The sequence below is a fragment of the Macaca nemestrina genome, chromosome 18 (genome assembly GCF_043159975.1).
Source record: "Macaca nemestrina isolate mMacNem1 chromosome 18, mMacNem.hap1, whole genome shotgun sequence".
Taxonomy (NCBI): domain Eukaryota; kingdom Metazoa; phylum Chordata; class Mammalia; order Primates; family Cercopithecidae; genus Macaca; species Macaca nemestrina.
Genome location: NC_092142.1, coordinates 24,132,423 through 24,156,929, shown reverse-complemented (window position 1 = coordinate 24,156,929; position 24,507 = coordinate 24,132,423). Strand labels below are relative to the sequence as shown.

Sequence of the window (24,507 nt, the reverse complement as noted above, 5' to 3'; positions counted from 1 at the left end):
ATTGGCATAGAAATAACTTATTTTTGATGTTGTTAAACATGTTTTATACGTTATTACACAGCAAAATCAACCTTTTGGGAGTGTATAGTTCTATGAATTTCAGCAATGCCTGCATTCATGTGATCACTGCCACAATAAACATGTACATTTCCATCAACCCAAAAAGTTCCTTCACATCCTGTAGTCACACTCTCCTTCCATCCCTCAGTCCCAACAACCACTAATCTGTTCTTCAACATTATAGTCTTGTCATTTCAAGAATGTCACATTGGCCAGGCATAGTGGCTCATGCCTGTAATCCCAGCACTTTGGAAGACCAAAGCGGGTGGATCACCTGAGGTCAAAAGTTCAAGACCAGCCTGACCAATATGGTGAAACCTCGTCTCTACCAGAAACACAAAAATTAGCCGGGCGTATTGGCATGCGCCTGTAATTCCAGCTACTTGGGAAGCTGAGGCAGGAGATTCATTTGAACCTGGGAGACAGAGGTTGCAGTGAGTCGAGATCATGCCACTGCACTCTAGCCTGGGTGACAGAGTGAGACTCCACCTTAAAAAAAAAAAAATCAATGAAATCGCACTATATTTGAAATTGGCTTCTCTTGTCCCATATAATGCCTTTGAGATTCCTCTAAGTCGTGTGTACCAATAGTTCATTCATTTTTGCTGAGCAGTATTTCATTACAGGGATGTACCACAGTTTATTTTTACTTACTGTTTTTAATGACTGCACTACATGTCATATGTGGACCCATGTATTCAATCAGTCTTGTACTGATGAACATTCAGGCTAGTTTCCAATTTTTCTGCAAAGAAACAATGTTGAACATTATATTCTAATAGAGAGATGCTCTAATTTACATAACCTGATTTTTTTTTTTTTTTTTTTTTTTTTTTGACACGGAGTTTCGCTCTTGTTGCCCAGGCTGGAGTGCAGTGGTGTGATCTCACCGCAACCTTTGCCTCCCAGGTTCAAGCGATTTTCCTGCCTCAGCCTCCCAAGTAGCTGGGATTACAGGCATGAACCACCACGCCCGGCTAATTTTGTATTTTTAGTAGAGATGGGGTTTCTCCATGTTGGTCAGGCTGGTGTCGAACTCCCAACTTCAGGTGATCCACCCACCTCGACCTCCCAAAGTGCTGGGATTACAGGCATGAGCCATCACGCCTGGCCATAACCTGATTATTAAATGTAAGATTACTTGGTAACACACGTGTGCAGCTTAACATTTAAGTTTTTCCCAGTATTCCTTGTTGTCACATTTCATATTCCCACCAGCAACATATGAAAGTATTTTCTCACATTTTTGTCACCTTGAAATAGCTTCTCTTTTTAGTTTTTTCCCAGTCTAATGGATTAAAAAATTGTATCTTATTTTAGCTTTAATTTGCACGTCCTTGAGCATCCTTAGAGATAATCTTTGGCCATTTGGATGTCCTCTTCGGTGAGGGGTCTACTCATTGCCTTTGCTCATTTTCCTAGCAGGTGGTTTATTTGTTTCTTCTCAAGGGAGTTCTTTGCATATTGGAAATATTAATAGTTGTTCTGAGCTGGCACAGTGGCTTACACTTATAACCATTTGTTACACTTGTAACACTTGTAACTTTAGGAGGCCAAGGCAGGAGGATCACTTGAGTCCAGGAATTTCAGATCAGCCTGGGCAACATATTGACATCCCATCTCTACAAAAAATAAATTAGCCAAGCATGATGGCACATGCATGTGATCTCAGCTACTTGGGAGCCTGAGGCAAGAGGATGGCTTGAGCTCTGGAGTTTGAGGCTGCAGTAAGCTATGATTATACTACTGCACTCTAGCCTGGGCAGCAGAGTGAAGCCGTTTCTCTAAAAAATTAAAAAAATAATTTTGTGTCTGAGAGAAAAGCTAGCATTTCTGTTGGCAGTAATAGTATCTGTCTCTCAGTGGTCTTGTTAGGATCTTCAAAGAGATATCTGTCATGATGCCTGGCACATAGTAGGCGATTTGAGTTTGGTTTTTTTTTTTTCCTAACCTATTAGAAATTGAGATGATAGTAAGTGATTTTGGAATGTACTTTTCCCTTTTCTCTAATGCAAACACTGAGCCAGGCCCAAGAAAGGGCAGCTGATCTGTGCTTTTCACAGGTTGAGGAAGCATGATTTGGAATCCTAAAAGCACAGGGACTTATAGGCCAGTCTTCACACAGATACGTCCCTTAGGCATAACAATAACTAATATTTACATAGCACTTTGTACACTGGGCATGGTGGCACACGCCTGTAATCCCAGCACTTTGGGAGGCTGAGGTGGGTGGATCACCTGAGGTCAGGAGATCAAGACTAAACTGACCAACAAGGTGAAACCCCATCTCCACTAAATACAAAAAATTAGCCAGGTGTGGTGGTGCATGCCTGTAATCCCAGTTACTTGGGAGGTTGAAGCAGGCTCAAAACCGCATCCCAAATAAACTACTTGAACTCAACTTCTTTACCTAAGATTACTTTGGTGGCAATCTAAATTAAGACAGGTACCACATCCACCAATACAATATTCAATGGGGAAATGTCATTTTCCCAAAGAAAAAGGCAAAAAAAAAAAAAAAAAAAAAGAGGGAGAGAGAGAAAGAGAGAGAGAGAGAAAAAAAAAAAAAGAAAAAAACACGTTGGACAGAAAAGCAAACGATTCCCACCTCATGCAGATAGATCTTGGTGTTCTCTACACAGACATCTTACTTTAGAATTATCACCCAGAGCTTCATCTGGCCAACAAAGGCAATATGAGTCAATTCCTCTTTTAAATCCCCAAGGCCAGAGCCAAGACACTCAGACAAAGTACACTCCAACACAGACATTTTAATGCACAATGGGAGTGCCCTAGGAGACCTGTAAATCAGGTGGCATTGCTATTTGTCACTGATGACACATGGGATTGTATCTGTCCATCTCATCCTCCATGATGAGCAGACATCAAATCACCCCTCATCACTATGCAGACCCTCAGATCATTCTGCAGCATGTCCTGGGTACCTAGTAGCTTGGGAGAATGTCTAGCCTTGAAGATCACTCAAAGCAGAGAATGCACATAATAATTCATGTCAGTAAGAAAAGGGCCATAAAATCAGAACTCATGGGACCAAACTCTGAAATCCATGAAAATTTAGCAGAAGTCTGCCTTGACTCCTGCCTGAATAGCCAATAAATGGAAGCTGAGGCTGCTAGAGAGATTCCTGAAGAAGACTCAGACCTCCTCCAAAAAGTATTCAGAGTGCCTACTGCTTACCTGGACCATTGATGGCCCCTATTATGCAGCAAGGTTCCTACCCCCAACACCGAAGAGCTCACGGACAAGCCTATAGACTACTGCAGTATATGCAATATTTATTTATTCAATTCGTATGCATTGAGTTATATTTATGTCAAACTTATGTGAATTTCTTGCTCACACATCTGTTGGTTCACTGGGGTTTGGCTGATCCAGGCTGGGTTGGGTTCATGTATGCTGCACTGTCTCCCCTTTTTGGGAGATGGGTTGGACTCCTGGAGCACTTCCATCCTACAGTAATGATAGGAATGCAGGAAGTCCAGCCCACCTAGCACGTCCCAAGCCTCTGCTTGCATCATGTCTATTAATATCCCAATAGCCAAAGTAACAGCCAAGAGACAGGAAAGTAGATGCTACCCACTATGAGGCCATGACAAATGGATGCATGATACTATTACACGGGAGAGGCCGGGTACGGTGACTCATGCCTAGAATCCCAGCACTTTTGGAGGCTGAGGTGGGTGGATTGCTTGACACCAGGAGTTCAAGACCAGCTGGGCAACATGGCAAAACCCCATCTCTACTCAAACTACAAAAATTAGCCAGGTGTGTTGGTGGATGCCTGTAACACCAGCTACTCAGGAGGCTGAGGCAGGACAGTCACTTGAACCTAGGAGGTGGAGGTTGCAGTGAGCCGGGATTGCACCACTGCACTCCAGCCAGGGTGACAGAGTGAGATTCCATCTCAAAAACAACAAAAAAACTACAAAAAAAAAAAAAAAAAACAAGGGAGAATGTGGGGCCAATCTATCACAGATAGATTGAATCTATAATTCCATCTATCAGTTTAAATAATGAGAAATGGGCAGCCTAGTAAAGATCAAAGAGAAAGAACGTTCCATACAGGTAAAGGCAAGAGAGGACAGCTATGACCGGAGACTAGAGAAACACAAAGATGGGTACCCAATCCAGCTTACAGGAGTCTAAGGGGGCTTTCATATCTTATGAAGGTTTCTCCTATACTCCCTACCCTGGTAAAGATCTACTGTCTCACAGAATGAGGCTGAGCTACTGATGTCCAACTACTGGACAAAAGGACTCAGGGTCTAACATTCTGTTTCTTTTTTCTTATTCTCAGGTCACTGTCACACCTAGAAAGACATTATTACAGTAGGTAGCTCATCAGGCATGAGCAGGGCAGGGGAGGGCTCCCCCTGTCCCACCACCCCCCCAACCAGGAATGTCAGGCAACCATCAGGTGACGGTCAATAATAATTGGTTGCAGCCAGTGCCAGGGAAAGGAAGTCTCCCTATAGCTAGAAAAAAACCTGAAATTGTTGATCAGCAGCTTCCTGATAAGATCTCAGGAGTTAGGTGAGTGGGCTCAAGCATGCACACTAAGAGGCACAATGGCAGAGTTTAACTGGTATATGACCTCCTAGGGACAATCGGCTGGTAAGAGAATAATGCCTCAAGGGAGCATGTGTACAACTCCAGTGAACATGCTGCACACGGTGGTCCCCTCCCAAACATTGGCAGGCCACCATGTATGCAGAGAGCCCACCCTGAGGGAAGAAGCAGGGGAGAAGTAGCAAATCAGACGTATGCCAATGTATAAAACCCCAAGTCAAAAGTCAAAGTGCACACTTGACTCTCTCAAGTCATCTGCTTGGCCCTCTTCCAAGTGTACTTTACCTCCTTTCAGTCCCGCTCTAAAGTTTTTAAATATATTTTCAGGCCGGGTGCAGTGGGTCACACCTGTAATCCCAACACTTTGGAAGGCCAAGACAGGTGGATCACCTGAGGTCACGAGTTTGAGACCAGCCTGGTCAACATGGTGAAACCCAATCTCTACTAAAAATACAAAAATTATCTGGGAGTGGTGGTGGATGCCTGTAATTCCAGCTACTTGGGAAGCTGAGGTAGGAGAACTGCTTAAACCTAGGAGGTGGAGGTTGCATTGAGTTGAGACTGCACCACTGTACTCCAGCCTGGGTGACAAGAGCAAAACTTAATCTCAAAAAAATCATAAAAAATAAAAATTAACAAATAAATTTTCACTCCTCTTCTAAAATTTGTCTCCATCTCTCCTTCTGCCTATGCCCCTCAGTTAAATTCTTTCTTCTGAGGAAGCAAGAACTGAGGTTGCTGCTGACCCTTATGGACTGGCCACTGCTAACAACAATGGTGGCCATCAGGAGAATAGTTTCAGCCAATCTGTAGGAGCAGAAACTGAGTCACAGGTGATTAAGATTGTGAGGACATTGTTGTCACAATGTAGACATTTATTCAATAATTTACTAGAGGTTGGATCTGGTGGCTCATGCTTGTAATCCCAACACTTTGGGAGGCCGAGGTGGGTGGGTCTCCTTGAGGTCAGGAGTTCGAGACCAGCCTGAACAACATGGTGAAACCCCATCTCTACTATAAATACAAATATTAGCCAGGTGTGGTGGTGTGCACCTGTAATCCCAGCTACTTGGGAGGCTGAGGCAGGAGAATCGCTTGAACCCAGGAGGCGGAAGTTGCAGTGAGCCGAGATCACGCCATTGTACTCCAGCCTGGGTGACAGAGCGAGATGCTATCTCACAACATAATAATAATAAAAATTTAAAAAATTAAAAAATAACTTACTAGAAATGAGGAGGAAAAAACAGAAGAGAAGGTAGAAGAATGTGCCATTCTCGCCTCAGAGCATTTGCAGATGCTTCTCCTTCTACCTGGAATGTGTTCCTGTTACCAGTGGAGGGTTTTGACTATGAGTTGTCCAAGTCCGTGGCGTTTTGAACAAAATATTGAACAAAATGCTACAAAAGTAGCAGAGGAATGAAATGCAGGAAGGAAGCAGCGAAAGCAGGAATTGATTAAAGTGAGAAAGCACCCCGCAGGGCTAGAGTGGGCCCAAGGAAGCAGCTCAAGGGCCCGGTTACAAAGTGTTCTAGTCTTTAAGTATTCCATTGTAGCTTCTTATCAGCTACCCCTTATCTGGATGAAGGATTTGGTCTGTAGCTAATTAAAAGCTAAGGTGAATTGGTGCCCTGTGTAGATGAAGAGATGGTCCCTGCTTGGCCTGACATTCTCCCTTTCCAGCTGAGACATGGCAGAAGCGGGAGAGCTGTAGGGAAAGTAGCCTTTGATGCTTTGTTACTTGGGGTGGGGAGATAGGGTTTTCCCTTTTGATGTAGCTTTAGGAAGTTGTTGTTAATTGGCCTTTGATTTCCTGCCCCCAGACCTTGGTGTTTTCTCTTTTAGGAAGTTAGCACAAATTGGCCTCAAGTTCCCTGTCTCCAGACCCTATTCTCCTGCCTCATTCCCACCAGATCTTCACAGAGCTGACTCCTACTTATCATTCAGATCTTGATTCAACCATCACCTCCTCAGACAGCCTCATGCTGACACCCCTGCCCCACATAAAGCCTCCCTGTTCCACCCACACATTGCTCTCTACCACATGCTATTATCTTCGTTGTATTTATCAGTATGTTTTTGTTTGTTGTTGTTGTGTTGTTATTTTGTTTACTTGCTTATTGTCTCCCTCACTAGAATGTGCTTCAGCACTGTTGATGAAAAAAATCAAACTCTATAAATTACACGTTTATTCCAAGCCTGTGTCAGTGACCACGGCCCTGGGAACAGTCTCAAGAAGTCCTGGGAAAATGTGTTCTGAGGCAAGAGAATAGGGTCTGAAACAGATCTCCTGAGGTTAGGAGTTGGAGATCAGCCTGAACAACATGGTGAAACCTTGTCTCTACTGAAAGTACAAAAAAAAAAAAAAAAATTAGCCAGGCGTGGTGGTAAGAGGTGACAACGTGCCACCTCTGTAAAATGGACCAATCAGCTCTCTGTAAAATGGACCAATCTGCTCTCTGTAAAATGGACTAATCCGCAGGATGTGGGTGGGGCCAGATAAGGGAATAAAAGCAGGCTGCCCAAGCCAGCCAGCCAGCAGTTGTCCACTGTAGTTGTTTTCCATGCTGTGGAAGCTTTGTCCTTTCATTCTTTCACACTGCTGCCTGCTCTTTGGGTACACATTGCCTTTATGAGCTGTAACACTGACTGTGAAGGTCTACAGCTTTACTCCTGAAGCCAGTGAGACCACGAACCAACTGAGAAGAATGAACAACTCCAGACACGCCATCTTTAAGAACTGTAATACTCACCACGAGGGTCTACGGCTTCATTCTTAAAGTCAGCAAGACCAAGAACCCACCAATTCCAGACACAGTGGCACATGCCTGTAATCCCAGCTGCTCATGCAGGAGAACCACTTGAACCCCGGAGGTGAAGGTCACAGTGAGCCAAGATCACACCATTGCAATCCAGCCTGGCAACAAGCGCAAAACTCCATCTCAAAAAAAAAAAAAAAGAGAGAGAATAGGATCTGGAGGCAGGGAACATAAGGTTCATGTTGATTTCCTAGAACTAAATCAGATGGAAACCCTTCAGCTATGACAGGAAATATCTTCTTCATTTACATAGGGCGTACAATGAGTAAATGACTTTGTAACTTTACTTCATCCTCTTTATTTACATAGGGCATACACCAAGTAACCAATAGAAACCTCCAGAGGATATTCAAACCCCAGAAAATTCTGTAATGGGGCTCTTGAGACCCTGTGCCTGGGCCAGCTCCTACACTGTGGAGTGTACTTTCATTTGCAATAAATCTCTGCTTTTGTTGCTTCATTCTTTCCTTGCTTTGTTTGTGCATTTTGTCCAATTCTTTGTTCAAGACGTCAAGAACCTGGACACCTTCAACCGGTACCACAAGGCGATTAGGTTACAAGTTGGTTTTATACATTTTAGGAAAACAAGAATTATAGGTGAAATTATAAATCGATACACGGAAGGTGCACATTGGTTCAGCCTAAAGAGACAGAACATCTCAATGCAGGGGTTTGGGGTAGCGCACAGGTCATAAGTGGATTCAAAGATTTTCTGATTGGCAAGTGGTAGAAAGAGTTAAGTTTTTTCTGAAGACTTGAAGTCTGTAGAACGAAGCCTGAGTTAAGGGGGGTTGTGGAGACCAAGGTTCTTGTTATGTAGATGAAGCCTCATTGGAAGCCGCCTTCAGAGAGAATAGATGGTAAGTGTTTCTTTTCAGACCTTAAAAGTTGTCACACTCTTAGTTAATCTTTCCTAGATCTGTGAAAGGCCTGGTTGCATTAAAGGAGATTCTCTAGAGATGCAAATTTCCCCCACAAAAAGACGGCTTTGCAGGGCTATTTCAAAATATGTCAAAAAATATAATTTGGGGTAAAATATTTTGATTTCCTTCAGGGCCTGTCATGTGACGCTATACCAGAGTCAGATTGGAATGTGGTGTCTTACTGCCACAAAGAGTCTGTTTTGTCAGTCTTATGATCTCCTATTTACTGTTAATGTGGGTCAATTGTGCCTAAACTCCAAAAGGAGATATCTGATATCCTTTCCGGTCATGGCCAGGAATTCCGTTTTTCAAGTTTCTCTGGGATCTCCTTGGCACAGAGAGAGTCTGTTCAGTCAGTTGGGGGTGGGAGGTGGGGGAGCTTAGAATTTTTAATTTTTATTTATTTTTTTTAATTATTATTATTTTTTTATTTATTTGAGAGTCTCACCATGTTGCCCAGGCTAGAGTGCAATAGCACGGTCTCAGTTCACTGCAATGTCCACCTGCCAGGTTCAAGTGATTCTCCTGCCTCAGCCTCCTGAGTAGCTGGGATTGCAGGTATGTGCCACCACACCCGGCTAATTTTTTGTATTTTTAGTAGAGACGGGGTTTGACCATGTTGGCCAGGCTGGTCTCAAACTCCTCGCCTCAGGTGATTCACCTGCCTTGGCCTCCCAAAGTGTTGGAATTACAGGCATGAGCCACCATGTCCAGCCCCGGAAATGGACCAGATCCTAAGCTCCAGGCAGTGCTGTTCTCCTCTGTTGGGAACTGTAACCACCAAAAGGGTTCACTTTGCCCACTGCCTAAACAGATTTATCAAGACAGAGGAATTGCAATGGAGAAAGAGTAATTCACGTAGAGCACCTGGTGAGGGAGACCAGAATTTCATTATTAATCAAATTAGTCTCCCGAAGAATTTGAGAATCAGAATTTTTAAGGATAATTTGGTGGGCAGGGGCCAGTGAGCCAAGAGTGCTGATTGGTTGGGTGGGAGATGAAGTCACAGGGAGTCTAAGCTGAGTCAGTTCCTGGTGTAGCAGGACAAGCCGCAGACAAAACCCCTCAGACACCAAGTTAAAGAAGGAAGCGGTTTATTCGGCCGGGAGCATTCGCAGGATTCCTGTGTTAAAAGCCGAGCTCCTCGAGTGGGCAATTCCTGTCCCTTTTAAGGGCTCACAACTCTAAGGGGGTGAACGTGAGAGGGTCGTGATTGATTGAGCAAGCAGCGGGTACGTGACTGGGGGCTGCATGCACTGGTAATTAGATCAGAACAAAACAGGATAGGGATTTTCATAGTGCTTTTCTATACAATGTCTGTAATCTATAGATAACATAACCGATTAGGTCAGGGGTCGATCTTTAACTACCAGGCCCAGGGTGCGGTGCTGGCCTGTCTGCTTGTGGATTTCATTTCTGCCTTTTAGTTTTTACTTCTTCTTTCTTTGGAGGCAGAAATTGGCCATAAGATAATATGAGGGGTGGTCTCCTCTCTTAGTGGGAGAGGTCCACAAGATCAGATGAGCCAGTTCATCAATGTGGATGGTGCCAGATGATGCATCAAGTGCAGGGCCTGCAAAATATCTCCAGCACTGATCTTAGATTTTACAATAGTGATGCTATCCCCAGGAGAAATTCGGGGAGGGTCAGAATCTTGCACCCTCCAGCTGCATGACTCCTAAACCATAATTTCTAATTTTGTGGCTAATTTGTTAGTCCTGTAAAGGCCATCCAGTCCTCAGGGAGGAAGGGGGTTTATTTTGAGAAAGGGCTGTTACCATCTTTGTTTCAAAGTTAAACTATAAACTAAATTCCTCCCAAAGTTCCCAGGAATGAACAAGGACAGCTTGGAGGTTAGAAACAAGATGGAATTGGTTAGGTCAGATCTCTTCACTGTAATAATTTTCTCAGTTATAGTTTCACAATGGTGGTTTCAGGACTATCTAGGGGCCAAACCTGCAGATCTCAGCCTCAGCTTGTAACAGTGAAAAAGGCCTCGCATGACTAACTCCATTTTTCTCCTAACCTCCTACCCCCACGGTGTTATCTTTTAGGTTAACTGCTTGTGCTTATCTCTGCATGTAGGCCAAGCTAACTATGGAAGGAATTTAGTTTATAGTTTAACCTTAAAGCAAGGATGATCCTAGTCCCTTCTCAAAACTAACCCTCAAGAAGATAAGAAGGATGCACACACAAGTATCAATGTTATGTTAAAGATTTATAGGAGTGGCCCGGGCATGGTGGCTCACACCTGTAATCCCAGCACTTTGGGAGCCCGAGCTGGGTGGATCACCTGAGGTCAGGAGTTTGAGACCAGGCTGGCCAACATGGTGAAACCCCGTCTCTACTAAAAATACAAAAATTAGCTGGGCGTGGTGGCAGACGCCTGTAATCCCAGCTAGCTACTCAGGAGGTTGAGGCAGGAGAATCGCTTGAACCCAGGAGGCGGAGGTTGCAGTGAGCTGAGATCATGCCATTGCACTCCAGCTTGGGTGACAAGAGCAAAACTCCGTCTAAAAAAAAAGAAAAGAAAAAAGGAATGCTTTATAGGAGCATTGTGACCTGACCAATGCCACTCAGATACCTGTGGTCAGCAGTCATCTTTTGATCTCAACCTCACTCCTCTTTTCCTTCCCCTAACATAAAAGGAGCCCCAAATGCATGTTACTTTAAGATGTTTCTTTAGGACACTAGTCCACCGTCTTCTCAGCTTGCTGACTCTCGGAAATAAAGCACCTTCCTTGCCCCAACACCTTGTCTCTCAACTGATTGCTTGTCATGCAGCAAGCGGTATGAGGTTTGGACTCAGCTATAAGCTTACCACTTCCACAGCACTCTCACCCTGCCTTGCTATTCCTCCAACTGCCTCAGACTCACACTAGGCTCAAGTAGCAAAGAGAAGGTTCAACTCACCCTGCCTATCTGCCATCTGTGACACCTGGGCCTATCTCTTTCTTACTGACAATCAACCACTTGCTCCGTCTCCAAATGACTTCCATCATTTTAGTTAGGTTCTAGGATGCATGAGCCTCTATCTCTCTTCTGCATCGTCTTCAGGATTAAATTCAGGAAGGAGTCAGTCAGCAGCCCTGATTAATTCTTCTTCTTGGCTAATCTACTCTTCATGCATAGACTAGCATGCATGCACGCACACATGCGTGCACACACACACACACACACACACCAAATAAAGCATAATATTTGCAACTTCATGTAAGCGTATTTGCAGGACAAATTCTCTTAAAGTGCTGAAATAATGGATACGCATATTTTAAATTTTGATGGAAATTGCTGGAGTGCCCTTCAAAACAGTGTACCAATTTACACTGTCAATCTTTGTGCCAATTTTCCTGCAAAAACTGTATACATAGGGTAATACCAAACATTTCAATGTTTATGACAAAAAAGTCTAGAAAAATGATATTGTTCTTTCAATTTGCAGTAACCTAGTTATGAGGAAGATTGGATTTTCCCCATGCATATTGTAGCAGTTTTAAAAATCGTTGAAAAGGAGACTTGATCTAAATATCCACCATCAAAATGATTTGTTAAGTAATTTGTAGAATAGGTTACAGAAAAAATAAGTGATTAGTAAATATAAGGAAAAAATGCTCTCTGCCAACTATAATTAAAGAAACATGAATGAAAACAGCAAATATGATACCATTATTTTCAACCTCATATAACTGACAAAGATTTAAAATTGTTAATAATTCCTATGGTTGGCAAAGTTCCACCACTACCATTGCTAGCACTTGCTACAGAATTCAAATAAAAGTGATGACCTCTGTCATATACGTTTGCCCCAAATCATGCCTTTCCTACTTTTTAATTCCTCAAGCTATGCTAAATGTACCATTAAAATCTCTTTTAACATCTCTTTTCTTAACTTGATCAGAACTTGACATTCATAGTTCCTTAACTCTGGATGAGAAGCTTGATAAGGTGAGAAAGAAATCAATTGGATTTCCACTTACCAATGTTTAGTGCTCCAAACATTTGACACCCAAGAGGCCTTCTAGTATCTTAATTTTGGTTTCCCCAAAAGCAGTGTCTAGGACTTGGCTACACGGATGTTATTTGGTAAGTAACCCCCAGAAGTGTAGTAACAGGGTGGTGATTATGAGGCAGGGAAGATGTAGCAGTCACTAAAGAGTATTTTGAATAACAGATGCTAGCCAGGCTGCAGAGAAAAGGGAACGCTCATATACTGTTGGTGGGAATGTAAATTAGTTCAAACACTGTAGAAACCAGTTTGGAGATTTCTCAAAAAACTAAAAATAGAACTACCACTCAATCAAGCAGTCACACTGCTAGGTATATACCCAAAGGAAAATAAATCATTCTACCAAAAAGACACCTGGTATGTTCATTGCAGTACCACTCACAATAGCGAGGATGTGGAATCAACCTAGGTGCCCATCAACAGTGGATTGGATAAAGAAAATGTGGTACATTTACACCATAGAATACTACACAGCCATAAAAAAAAGATTGAAGTCTTATTGATGCAGGATTTTTTGCTCCTTAGTTCAGCTAAAATCTGGGTTCTTGTCATACAACCAGGAAAGATTAGGCACGTGGACACATTGAAAGGTGAGGAGAGTGGAATTTATTTTTATTTTATTTTATTTATTATTATTTTGTTGTTATTATTATTATTATTATTATTATTATTATTATTATTTTGGAGACGGAGTTTCGCTCTTGTTGCCCAGGCTGGAGTGCAGTGCTGCGATCTTTGCTCACTGCAACCTCCAAGCTATTCTGCCTCAGCCTCCCGAGTAGCTGGGATTACAGGCACCTGCCACCATGCCCAGCTAATTTTTTTGTATTTTTTAGTAGAGACAGGGTTTCACCATGTTGACCAGGCTGGGCTCGAACTCCTGACCTCAGGTGATCTGCCTGCCTTGGCCTCCCAAAGTGCTGGGATTACAGGTGTGAGCCACTGCACCTGGCCAAGAGTAGAATTTATTTTAAAAAATCTCCCAGTGATAAAAAGAAGGGGTCCTGCCAACAGGCTCCCACCTCACAGATTAAACACCAGGCCACCGCATACAGGAACTGAAGAGGCCAGGCTCCTCCCTCCTGCATAAGGCACAAATCCCCAGTGGCTCCACCCCATTCTCCTGTGTGCAGGCGAGCCCCCAGTCCATGGTGGGCATGTCCACACAAAGCCCTGAGCAAGTTCCCTCATCGGCACGAAAGCATCTGATGTAAACACTTTTGGGTGGTCGGAGATTCTCCCAGGGCCCTCCCTTATCTGCCTCCTGCTTCTATCAATATCATTTGTAGTAACATGGATGCTGCTGGAGGCCATTATGCTAAGTGAATTAATGCAGGAATAGAAAACCAAATAGTGCATCTTCTCATTCATAACTGGAAGCTAAACACTGGGTACACGTGGACATAAAGATGGGAGGAAGGACGGAGGGGGCAAGGGGTGAAAGACTACCTATTGGGTACTATGCTCACTACCTGGGTGAAAAGATCACTTATACCCCAAACCTCAGCATTACCCAATACACCCAACAAAGTTGCACACATACCTTTTTTTCTTTTCTTTTCTTTTCTTTTTTTTTTAAGCATGGATCTTAGCAAAAAGCCATAACATTTAAATTTAAAAAGTGCATCCTCTGCATGCAATAGCCTGTGTTGAGGCAAGTTTCCCTTGCTTTCCCAACCTGGCTTCACCCCCAGTCACTGAGAGAACAAACCCTTGTTGACCCCAAGAATCTCTATAAAAAATTTAAAAATTAGGTGACTGTGGTGGCGTGTGCCTGTGGTCCTAGCTACTTGGGAGGCTGAGGTGGAAGTGAGCCAGGAGTTCAAGGCTGCAGTGAGCCATAATTGCACCACTGTACTCCAGCCTGGGTGACAGGGCAAGACCCTGTCTCAAAAATATATATGTAAATAAGATAAATAAATAACACTGAATTTTTTTTTTTTTTTTTTTTTTTTTGAGACCAAGTCTCACTCTGTCACCAGGCTGGAGTGCAGTGGCACGATCTCGGCTCACTGCAACCTCCACCTCCCAGTTCAAGCGATTCTCCTGCCTCAGCCTCCTGAGTAGCTGGGACTACAGGTGTGTGCCACCACACCCAGCTATTTTTTTTTCTTTTCTTTTTTTTTTTTTTTTTGAGATGGAGTCTCACTCTGTCATCCAGGCTGGAGTGCAGTGGCGCAATCTCGGCTCACTGCAAGCTCCACCTCCTGGGTTCACACCATTCTCCTGCCTCAGCCTCCCCAGTAGCTGGGACTACAGGCACCTGCCACCACGCCCAGCTAATTGTTTTACATTTTTACTAGAGACAGGGTTTCACCATGTTAGCCAGGATGGTCTCGATCTCCTAACCTCATGATCCGCCTGCCTCATCCTCCCAAAGTACTGGGATTATAATTTTTGTATTTTTAGTAGAGATGGGGTTTCATCCATGGCCAGGATGGTCTCAAACTCCTGAGCTCAGGCAATCTGCCCACCTCGGCCTCCCAAAGTGCTGGGATTACAGACATGAGCCACCATGCCCAGCTTATACTCTTTTTTTCTTTTTTTTTTTTTTTTTTTTTTTTCCTTTTAAGCATGGATCTTAGCAAAAAGCCATGAAATTTAAATTTAAAAAGTGCATCCTCTGCATGCAATAGCCCGTGTTGAGGCAAGTTTCCCTTGCTTTCCCAACCTGGCTTCACCCCCAATCACTGAGAGAACAAACCCTTGCTGACCCCAAGAAAAATATAATTATCTCTGTGACATTGTGACATAATAAGAAATGTACTTCCCCACATCGTCCTTAGTCTTCAAGGGCTAGTCCTCATGTGGAATTTTTCAGAGTTCCCAGCCAGCCGCCCATGTATAGAAAATTCAGGGACATCAGTCATGCCCTTTCCTCCTACTGTGGATTCTAACCTATTTGAGGGAAACATTCAAAGAGCCAGAGGAGGATCAACTGCGGAATTAGTTTTCCTTATGAAACTGAATTGGAGAGCATCGCATGGCTCCCCTTACAAATCTAGACTTTGAGACCAGCATGATCCAGATTTCCCCATCCAGTTACAGGTTGAAAAGCTGGTGCAAACACAGAAGAGTCTGCCTGGTCTCTACAAGGAGAAGGAAATGCCAACCCTTGTTGTACCTGGGAGACGATCGGTCCATAAGAGGAAGGAAGGCAGATACAAGGAAGCAGAGAGAAAGACAAGAAGGGAGGAAAAGAAAAGAGATGGCGGAAGGATGACCACAGACACAGGGAGAGGGAAAGGTGTAAGAGTTGCCTCTGGATCACCCAGTGAGGAAGTAAGCCACACCTTACCCAAATGCATAAACTTCCTCCCCACATTGCTAAGAAAACAGAAGCATTAGCAGAACTACCTTCCTCTGCGGACCTAAATGGGGACTAGAGAAATTAAGAACTGTACCCACTTGTAACCTGCTTCTAGTTTCTTTTAGACCTTGAACCTATACTAATTAGTATGCCTCCTCTAGATGCTAAAAGGCATTCCCAACATTCATTGAAGGCTTCACATACAGGGAATATATTTGCAGACTTTTGTAATGCCAAGAAACCCAGGTGTGAGTTTCCCAGTTAACTTCCTTTCCCCATGCCACTCCTGCATTTTTGAAAAATGATGCACATTCCCCCCTTGGGAAATCCCAAGTCTACCTGGACATCTCCAGGCATGTGTACCCACCTGCTTCTAACTCCGAGTACCAAAGGCTGCCTCTGAAAACTAATTATTGACTGCATGCCTGTTCATGGTAGAAATTTGTCACAGCTGCTAAAACACTTGCATTCTCAACACGGCCTTCATGCCTTTGGGAAGCCTGACCACAAAATGAGTTGATTGTAACGGCATCTTGCAGGGAATACACCTATTTTTAGCAATTATCTTTGGAGTCACTGAAATAAAAGCTTCTGAAAATTAATGATTCTTACCAAGGTGTTGGCTTCTTGATATGCAGAGCTGAACTGCACAAGATTAAAGAAAGGCCAGGCAAATGGTGTTAAGGGAAGGGGTTTTTTTTTTTTTTTTTTTTTTTTTCTAGGAAGAGAACATAGAAAAGAAATGGTGTCAGATAAAGGAAAGATCTATGGACACAGAGTCAAGAAATAGGAGTCAAATTCCATGTGGCCATAGGTAAATCACTTTAGAGCCTCTCTCTAACTCTTAATGTAACCATTTTTTAAGTAAAGAAAGTGTATGTCAGGGGAAAATTTAGTTTTTTTTTTTTAAGCTAACCTCTGGATTTCTCTCAAGAAGTGAATTGACCTATTCTTTCATGAGAATATACTTAATGGATGTTTTTGCTTATGAACTGAGCCATTCTAAACAAAGCCAGGTTAGTCTAGAGTAAGAAAAAAACAGATAATTAACTGGTTAGTACAAGAAATAAACAGGAATTTAGCATTATGTCAGCTAGTGGGGAGAGAGGAGAAATTCCAAGAGAGAGGAAAGTATTTCAAGTAGGGCAGGAAACTAAAGCTAAAAATTAAGAGCTAGCCAGGAGTTTAAGACCAGCCTGGGCGACATAGCAAGATCCTGTCTCTACAAAAAAAAAAAAAAAAAAAATTAAAAATTATAGGTTGGTGCAAAAGCAACTGCAGTAAAAGTAAGTGCAGATTGAAAGCAATGACAAAAACCGCGATTATTTTTGCATTAACCTAATAGCCAGGCATGGCGGTGTGCACCTGCAGTTCCAGCTACTCAGGAGGCTGAGGCAGAAGGATCACTTGAGCCCAGGAGGTCAAGGCTACAGTGAGCTATGATCATGCCTCTGTACTCCAACCTGGGTGACAGAATGAGATTCCATCTCAAAAAAGAAAAGAAGAAATGATCCATAAAATATAAATAGAGATGATGTCTGTCACTTCCAGGACTAAGCAGTGGAAAGGGCATGCACACTTCCCTTCCATCTTCAGCATTGAGAAGGCTTCATGTTCCCTCTGGAACTTACAAGAACATAGGGCACCATTAGCCCGGGTCCCTGAGTGACCGTGTGGAGCTGACCCCTCACTATTCCTTACATGGCAGCAATAAATATCTGTTAGTTTAAGCTAGGTTAACTGGGTTATATGTCATCACAGACACCCTCTACATCTTAGGGGGTGTTTGTGATGGCATATAACCTAGTTTCTTCTGGGTCTCCTTTCTTGCTTTATGTTCTCTAAGAACTTCTTGAAAAACTGGATTTCCTACTGCATATGGGGTAGAAGTGTGTCCTGGTTCCACTCCACACTCTTCACAGCTCTGTTCTGTGCCCAGCAGGGTAATTCGCTCCACAGATTGAATCACCAGATATCCCTCGCCCTCTGCCTGCTGGAGGGGTGCAGTCAATGGGGGGCAGCAGCAAGAGCTCAGAGGGTGGGGTATTTATTCCTGGCTCCCCACAGAGCCCTGGATCCACCTACCGCCACCCTCCTGGCTGGCTGGCCCTCTTCCATGTCTACAGCTCTTTCAGGTTCCAATAACACTGCTAGTCTCTCCTTTCCCTTCCCCTTCATGCCTTAGGCTGGTCACAGCTCCCCATGTGCTTCACCAACTCCTACTGGCTCCTCACTCCTTGAGCCTATACTACTTGGGATGTTTCCTCTAGATGCTAAAAGGCATTTCCAACATTCATTGAAGGCTTCACATACAGGGAACTTACGTGCAGACTTTTGGAATGCCAAGAAACCCAGGTGTGAGTTTCCCAGTTAACCTCTGTAGAGTATGCCATTCTTTTTCTCCTGGGACCCTGATGTTTACAAAGCTAACACAAATTTTATTTAAGTTATGTGAAAAAAATACTCAACATCACTAATCATCAAAGAAATGCAAATTAAAACGACCATGAGATACCATCTTGCACCAGTCAAAATAGCTGTTATTAAAATGTCAAAGAACAAGAGATGCTGGGGAGGATGCAGAGAAAAGAAGACACATATACACTGTTGGTGGGAATGTAAATTAGTGTAACCTTTATGAAAAACAGTATGGAGATTTCTCAAAAAACTAAAAATAGAATTACCCTTTGACCCAGTGATGCCACTACTGGGTATCTACCCAAAGGAAAAGGAATCATTTTATCCAAAAGATACCTGCACTCATATGTTCATTGTAGCACTATACACAATAGCAAAGTCATGAAATCAACCTAAGTGTTCATCAAAAGATGACTGGATTAAAAATATATGTATAGACCATGGAATATTACTTGGCCATAAAAAAGAATGAAATTATGTGTTTTTGCAGCAATATGGATGGAACTGGAGACCATTATCCTAAGTGAAGTAACTTAGAAACAGAAAGTCAAATATTGCATGTTCTCACTTACAAGTCAGAGCTAAACAATGGGCACACAGGAACATAAAGATGGAAATAATAGACATTGAAGAATCCGAAAGGTGGGTGGATGGGAAGGGGGTACTATGGTACCACCTATTGGATACAATGTACAGTATTTAGTTTACAGGTACACCAAAATCCCAGACTTTACTACTACACAGTATATCCATGTAACATAACTATACTTGTGCCCCTAAATTCATAACAACTTAAAAATTAATTAAAAATAAAAATAAATTGTAGAGGCCAAGATGACCCCAGTACGATGAAGGTCTTAGGAACACCCAAGCTGTTAACATCTGGAATACTGTACAAATAAATACTTTTAAAAACTGTTGTAAGAGAGCCTGGAACATAGGAATTATGCTACACATTTGAATCTGAACCTGAAAGAAATAAAGCTCTTGTTTCAATGAGATGTTCTGGAATTTTACATCTGTCCATTTACACTATCTGTGGTTAAATTCAGCCATAAGTCAAGGACACTAACATACATCTTGAAATAAATATTAATATCTTGCAGATTTCATCCTGGCTATAACAGAGGTTTCTCAGGATAGGGTTGGAAAGAGCTTGAGCATTGTTTTTATTTCCCATCTAAGGTCATGTAAACCAAGAAAGCAACGTCTATCAGGGCCACTCCCTCCCAGCTTCCTGAGAGCTTTTCTTCCTTCCTCACCTCTTCCCCTCTTAGATATTGAGTCAGGCACCTACACTATGCTGGCAGCACCAAATAAAAGTGGCAATGCCAAACACTGAGTTAGATTCCAAATCCTGTTTGATGAGGTAAGAACAGAATTGAGGATCAAGTTAATACAAAAAGTCATGCCAGATACTGATACAGTGACTCGAAAAGCAGTCCACAGGAAAACAGGAAACTGATGCTAAATGGGTGGCAATGAGGTATGCCAACACAAAGCAACTCCAGAGTGCACCATTTAAATAGAATACAAGGCAAGTGGTGCTCCTGGAGTGGTGCAATGCACTTCACTCATTCATCCAGAGTCTCAAAGCCAGAGAAGGCGAATTCTTGCTGTTCTTTGGAAAGCCCTCACGGCTACCCTGTTTTTCACATTCAGTCCCCTGTTTGTGTTGGCTGGCTGAGCCAGGCTTGTGAAAGGTGGGATCCTCTGCTGTAAGTGGAGGATTCTGAGAGGAGCTGCCAACCTTCAGACAGACCATGAGATCAGAACACTTTAACAGAATCTGCTCAACCCTGCAGCTCCTAATGTGGCCAAACAAAGGGAAAAGTCTTCTCCTTATGGAGATAAAGGACTTTCTGGTGGAATTTAACAAATATACAATCTAATGCCTGGAAGAACCCAGAGCTCTCTTTGAACCCTGAACTCAGACTGTTAACCAGTTACAGCATCAAGAGATAAAACAGCATTGTCACTAGAAGCGTGGATTCTGGAACTCAAGTGCCTGGGTCTCAATCCTGAGTCTGTCACTCACTAACTGGATGATCTTCGGAGAAGTCACTACACTCCCATGTTGTTACTGGGGATCCCAGTTATATCAAAAGGAGGACTCTTTCCTGATTGACGTCATGAAGCCAATATATGAAACCAGAAGTGAGGCTAGGCACAGTGGCTCACGCCTGTAATCCCAGCACTTTGGGCGGCCAAGGCAGGTGGATCACCTGAGATCAAGAGATCAAGACCAGCCTGACCAACATGACAAAAACCCTATCTCCACTAAAAATACAAAATGAGCCAAGTGTAGTGGTGAACACCTGTAGTGGTGAATCCCAGTTATTGGGGAGGCTGAGGCAGGAGAATCGCCTGAACCCAGGAGGCAGAGGTTGCAGTGAGCCGAGATCACGCCATTGCACTCCAGCCTGAGTAACAAGAACAAAATTCAGTCTCAAAAAAAAAAAAAAAAAAAAATGCAACCAGAAGAGAGCATCAAGCAGTGCGGGCTTTCTTTGATGGCCATGGAATGGAGAAGTGGGAGCTTGGCGCGACCTCGGTTTACTGCAACCTCCACCTCTGCGTTCAAGCAATTACCCGGCCTCAGCCTCCCGAGTAGCTGGGATTACAGGCCCACACCACCATGCCTGGCTAATTTTTGTATTTTTAGTAGAGGCGTGGTTTTACCATATTGGTCAGGCTGGGATTCAACTCCTAACCTCGTGATCCACCTGCCTTGGCTTCCAAAAGAGCTGGGATTACAGGTGTGAGCCACTGCACCTGGCTGATACGGGGTATCATTAATGAAAGGGTTGGGGATAAAAAGCAAGGGGAGGAATATCCACGTTTTTTCTAAAAAGAGGAGGAGATTTTCCTTTTGTGGTCTTTTCCAGTTGTTGTCATGGTGATTGTCAACTGTATGGTGCCAGAGGGAGTGTCATTTGGTATGGAAATTGGATGATAATGAAGTTAGAGGTTCTTTAGAGGTCCAGTTGTTGCCATTTTGGAGTTCGCCAGCTTCGACCAGTTTTGTCCTAAGAAAGAACTTCTGACCTCAGACAGCCTGTTTCCTAAAGACAATCAGAGTTAAGGCTGAGTATGAATTCAGCTAAGTCACGTAGGCACTACAGTGGGTAACAGATGGGTAACAATGTCTGTTTCCCTGACTATAAAGTGTGGATAAGAAATAAGAATACTTTCTTCAAGGGCTGGGCACTGTGGCTCACACCTGGAATCACTTGAACCCAGGACCAGAGGTTGCAGTGAGCCGAGATCATGCCTCTGCACTCCAGCTTGGGTGATAGAGTGGGAAAAAAAAAAAAAAAAGAAGAGTATCTTCTTCATATATTCTTAATAAATGAGTTAGTATCATTGGTGCCTAACATCATGTATTGCACATAGTAATAGTCATGTAAGTACTACTTGCTATTCTCTGTCTGGATGGGCCACAGATGGGCCACAACTAAAACTTAGATGTTTAAAGTAGAACTCATCCTGCCCTTTCCCTTCAAAACACACAAAATTTCTGCAAGGCACACTGACTTACTGATCTCGTAAATCACTTCTCCATTTCCCCAGAAACCAAAATCCAACTTCTGAAGACCTCTCCCTGTCATTCTCCTGTAGCAGGACGAGACACAGATAAGAACCCCTCAGACACCGAGGAAGGAAAGGGCTTTATTCAGCTGGGAGCATTGGTGGACTCATGTCTCCAAAAAGTGAGCTCCCCAAGTAAGCAATTCCTGTCCCTTTTAAGGGCTTACAACTCTAAGGGAGTCCGTGTGTGAGGGTCATGATCGATTGAGCAAGCAGGGGGTATGTGACTGGGGGCTGCATGCACTGGTAATCAGAACAGAACAGAACAGGACAGGGATTTTCACAGTGCTTTTCCATACAATGTCTGGAATCTATGGATAACATAACCAGTTAGGTCAGGGGTCCATCTTTAACTACCAGGCCCAGGGTGTGGCCCCGGGCTGTCTGACTACTGATTTCACTTCTGTCTTTTCTTTAACTCCTACTTTTTCTTTGAGGCAGAAATTGGTCATGAGACAATATGAGGGGTGGTCTCCTCCCTTACCCTTACCGCCCCCGCCCAACTGATTGATAATCAAATGCAGGTAATTCTGTCTTGGAAACATCCTAACCTCTCCCTTCCTAGCTGTACCTCTCTACCATAGCATCAGTTCAGACCCTGAACTAGATTAATGAAAAAACTTAAAAATTCATTTCCCTGTTTTCAGTCTTACCTTAAATCCACATCCCCATTCCAGTCCAGCCTTTCAAACTGCTGCCAGAATGATCCCCTTAAAACACAGACATAGGCTGGGTGTGGTGGTTCACGCCTGTAATCCCAGCACTTTGGGAGGTCGAGGGGGGCGGATCACAAGGTCAGGAGATTGAGACCATCCTGGCTAACACAGTGAAACCCCGTCTCTACCAAAAATACAAAAAATTAGCGGGGCGTGGTGGCAGGTGCCTGTAGTCCCAGCTATTGGGGAGGCTGAGGCAGGAGACTAGCTTGAACCTGGGAGACGGAGGTTGCAGTGAGCCAAGATCGCGCCACTGCACTCCAGCCTGGGCGACAGAGTAAGACTCTTTCTCAAAAAAAAAAAAAAAAAAAAAACACAGAGCTGTGTTAGGCAGACTAGGCCAGGCTATGCTACATAGTAAGCAAACCCCAACCTCAAAATTTATGAAGGGCTGATTTCTCATCTACATAACAATCCAACATAGTTGGGTGGCTCTTCCGTGTTGCTCTCCTCTAGCGCAGGGATCCAGGCCATTTCCGTATTTTTAGCTATGCCATCTGCAACTCATGACCTGGGGGACAGCAGCATGGTCTAGATCAGTAGTTCTCAAATTTTCACCTCAGGATCCCTTTACAATCTTAAAGAAGTTCTGTCTGTATGAGTTATAACTGGAAATTTTTACCATATTAGAAATCAAAGCAGAAAATTTAAAAATATTTATCTATTTGTTCATTTAAAATTAATAATAACTGGGGCCGGGTGCAGTGATTCACGCCTGTAATCCTAGTATTTTGGGAGGCCGAGGCAGGCAGATCACGAGGTCAGGAGTTGGAAACCAGCCTGGCCAATATGGTGAAACCCCATCTCTACTTAAAAAGTACGAAAATTAGCCAGGCATGGTGGCATTCACCTGTAGTCCCAGCTACTTAGGAGGCTGAGGCAAGAGAATTGCTTGAACCCGGGAGGCAGAGGTTGCAGTGAGCTGAGATCATGCCACTGCACTCCAGCCTGAGTGACAGAGTGAGACTCCATCTCAAAAAATAATAATAATAGTAATAACTGGCCAGGCACAGTGACTCATACCTGCAATCCCAGCACTTTGGGAGGCCAAGGCAGGAGGATCTCTTGAGTCCAGGAGTTCAAGGCTGTAGTGAGCTATGAGAGCACCACTGCACTCCAGCCTGGGTGATAGAAAGAGACCCTGTCTCTAAAAATAATAATAATAATAACTCATCACATGTTATACATAAAATATCTTTATGAATAATAAGATGACAAAAAATGTTTTATTTCAAAACAAAAAAATTTAGTGAGAAGAGAGGTATCATTTCACATATTTTTGCAAATCTTTCTAACATACAACTTGATAGAAAAGAGCTGGATTCTTTCCTCTGCTTCTACAATCAGTTTGTTGTGATATGTTGTTTGGGTGGAAATAAATGAAGAAAATCCAGCCTTACAAAGATGTGTGGTTGAAATGGGAAGAGGACTATAATAATGTTTTCGGATGATTGTGGCTGTTTTTCTCTGAAACTACAACAAACTTTGACAAGTGCTTATTTTCTTAAATGTTATTTGCAATGTAAAATACGAAATCCTATCAATGAACCTTTCGTACTCCACTACACCACAATACCTTGGTCTGTCTTACAGCTTGATGGACCTTTTATTTGCATGATTTTGCAACATTGTTCATTGGTTATTTGGAAAATATTGGTTCACTGAGTTATGAAACTCTTCCAACTGTTGACGCATTTGATGATATAAAATTTAAAAATCACAGCAATTAATACGCCCAATTTCATCAGAAATGTCTCTAAAATTTGAGAAGCCGTTACGCTTACAGTGGCAGATACAAGTTTTTCAAAATTCTAATTTTCGCCTGGAAGATAAACTTTGTCTTCTGCAGCAAATACATCCTTTTTTGCCTTCTTTCCTTTTGGTTTCTTTAAGGTTGCTTTATTTAAAGTAATAGGCTCTTTTCATTCATTCTCAAGAAAATGTCTGCAAAATATCTGTGTCCGAATAACCATAGTTTGTCTGTCATTCCTTCAAGTAAAATGGTGTTACACTTTAAAAAGCAACCAGATCATTAAATATAATCTTATTTTCCAAAACAAAAATTTAGTGAGAAGAG

At 43.0% G+C, this 24,507-nt stretch overlaps 1 protein-coding gene across 1 annotated transcript in view; it reads right to left on the bottom strand.

The window, feature by feature from the left end:
* Positions 1-416: 416 nt before the first annotated feature.
* LOC105485046 (collagen, type I, alpha 1a-like) overlaps positions 417-24,507 on the bottom strand; it is a 117,208-nt gene continuing 93,117 nt past the window's right edge. The window contains exon 7 of the mRNA XM_071084280.1: positions 417-805. The gene's annotated coding sequence lies outside the window, so the exon portion shown is untranslated. The remainder of the gene's footprint in view (positions 806-24,507) is intronic.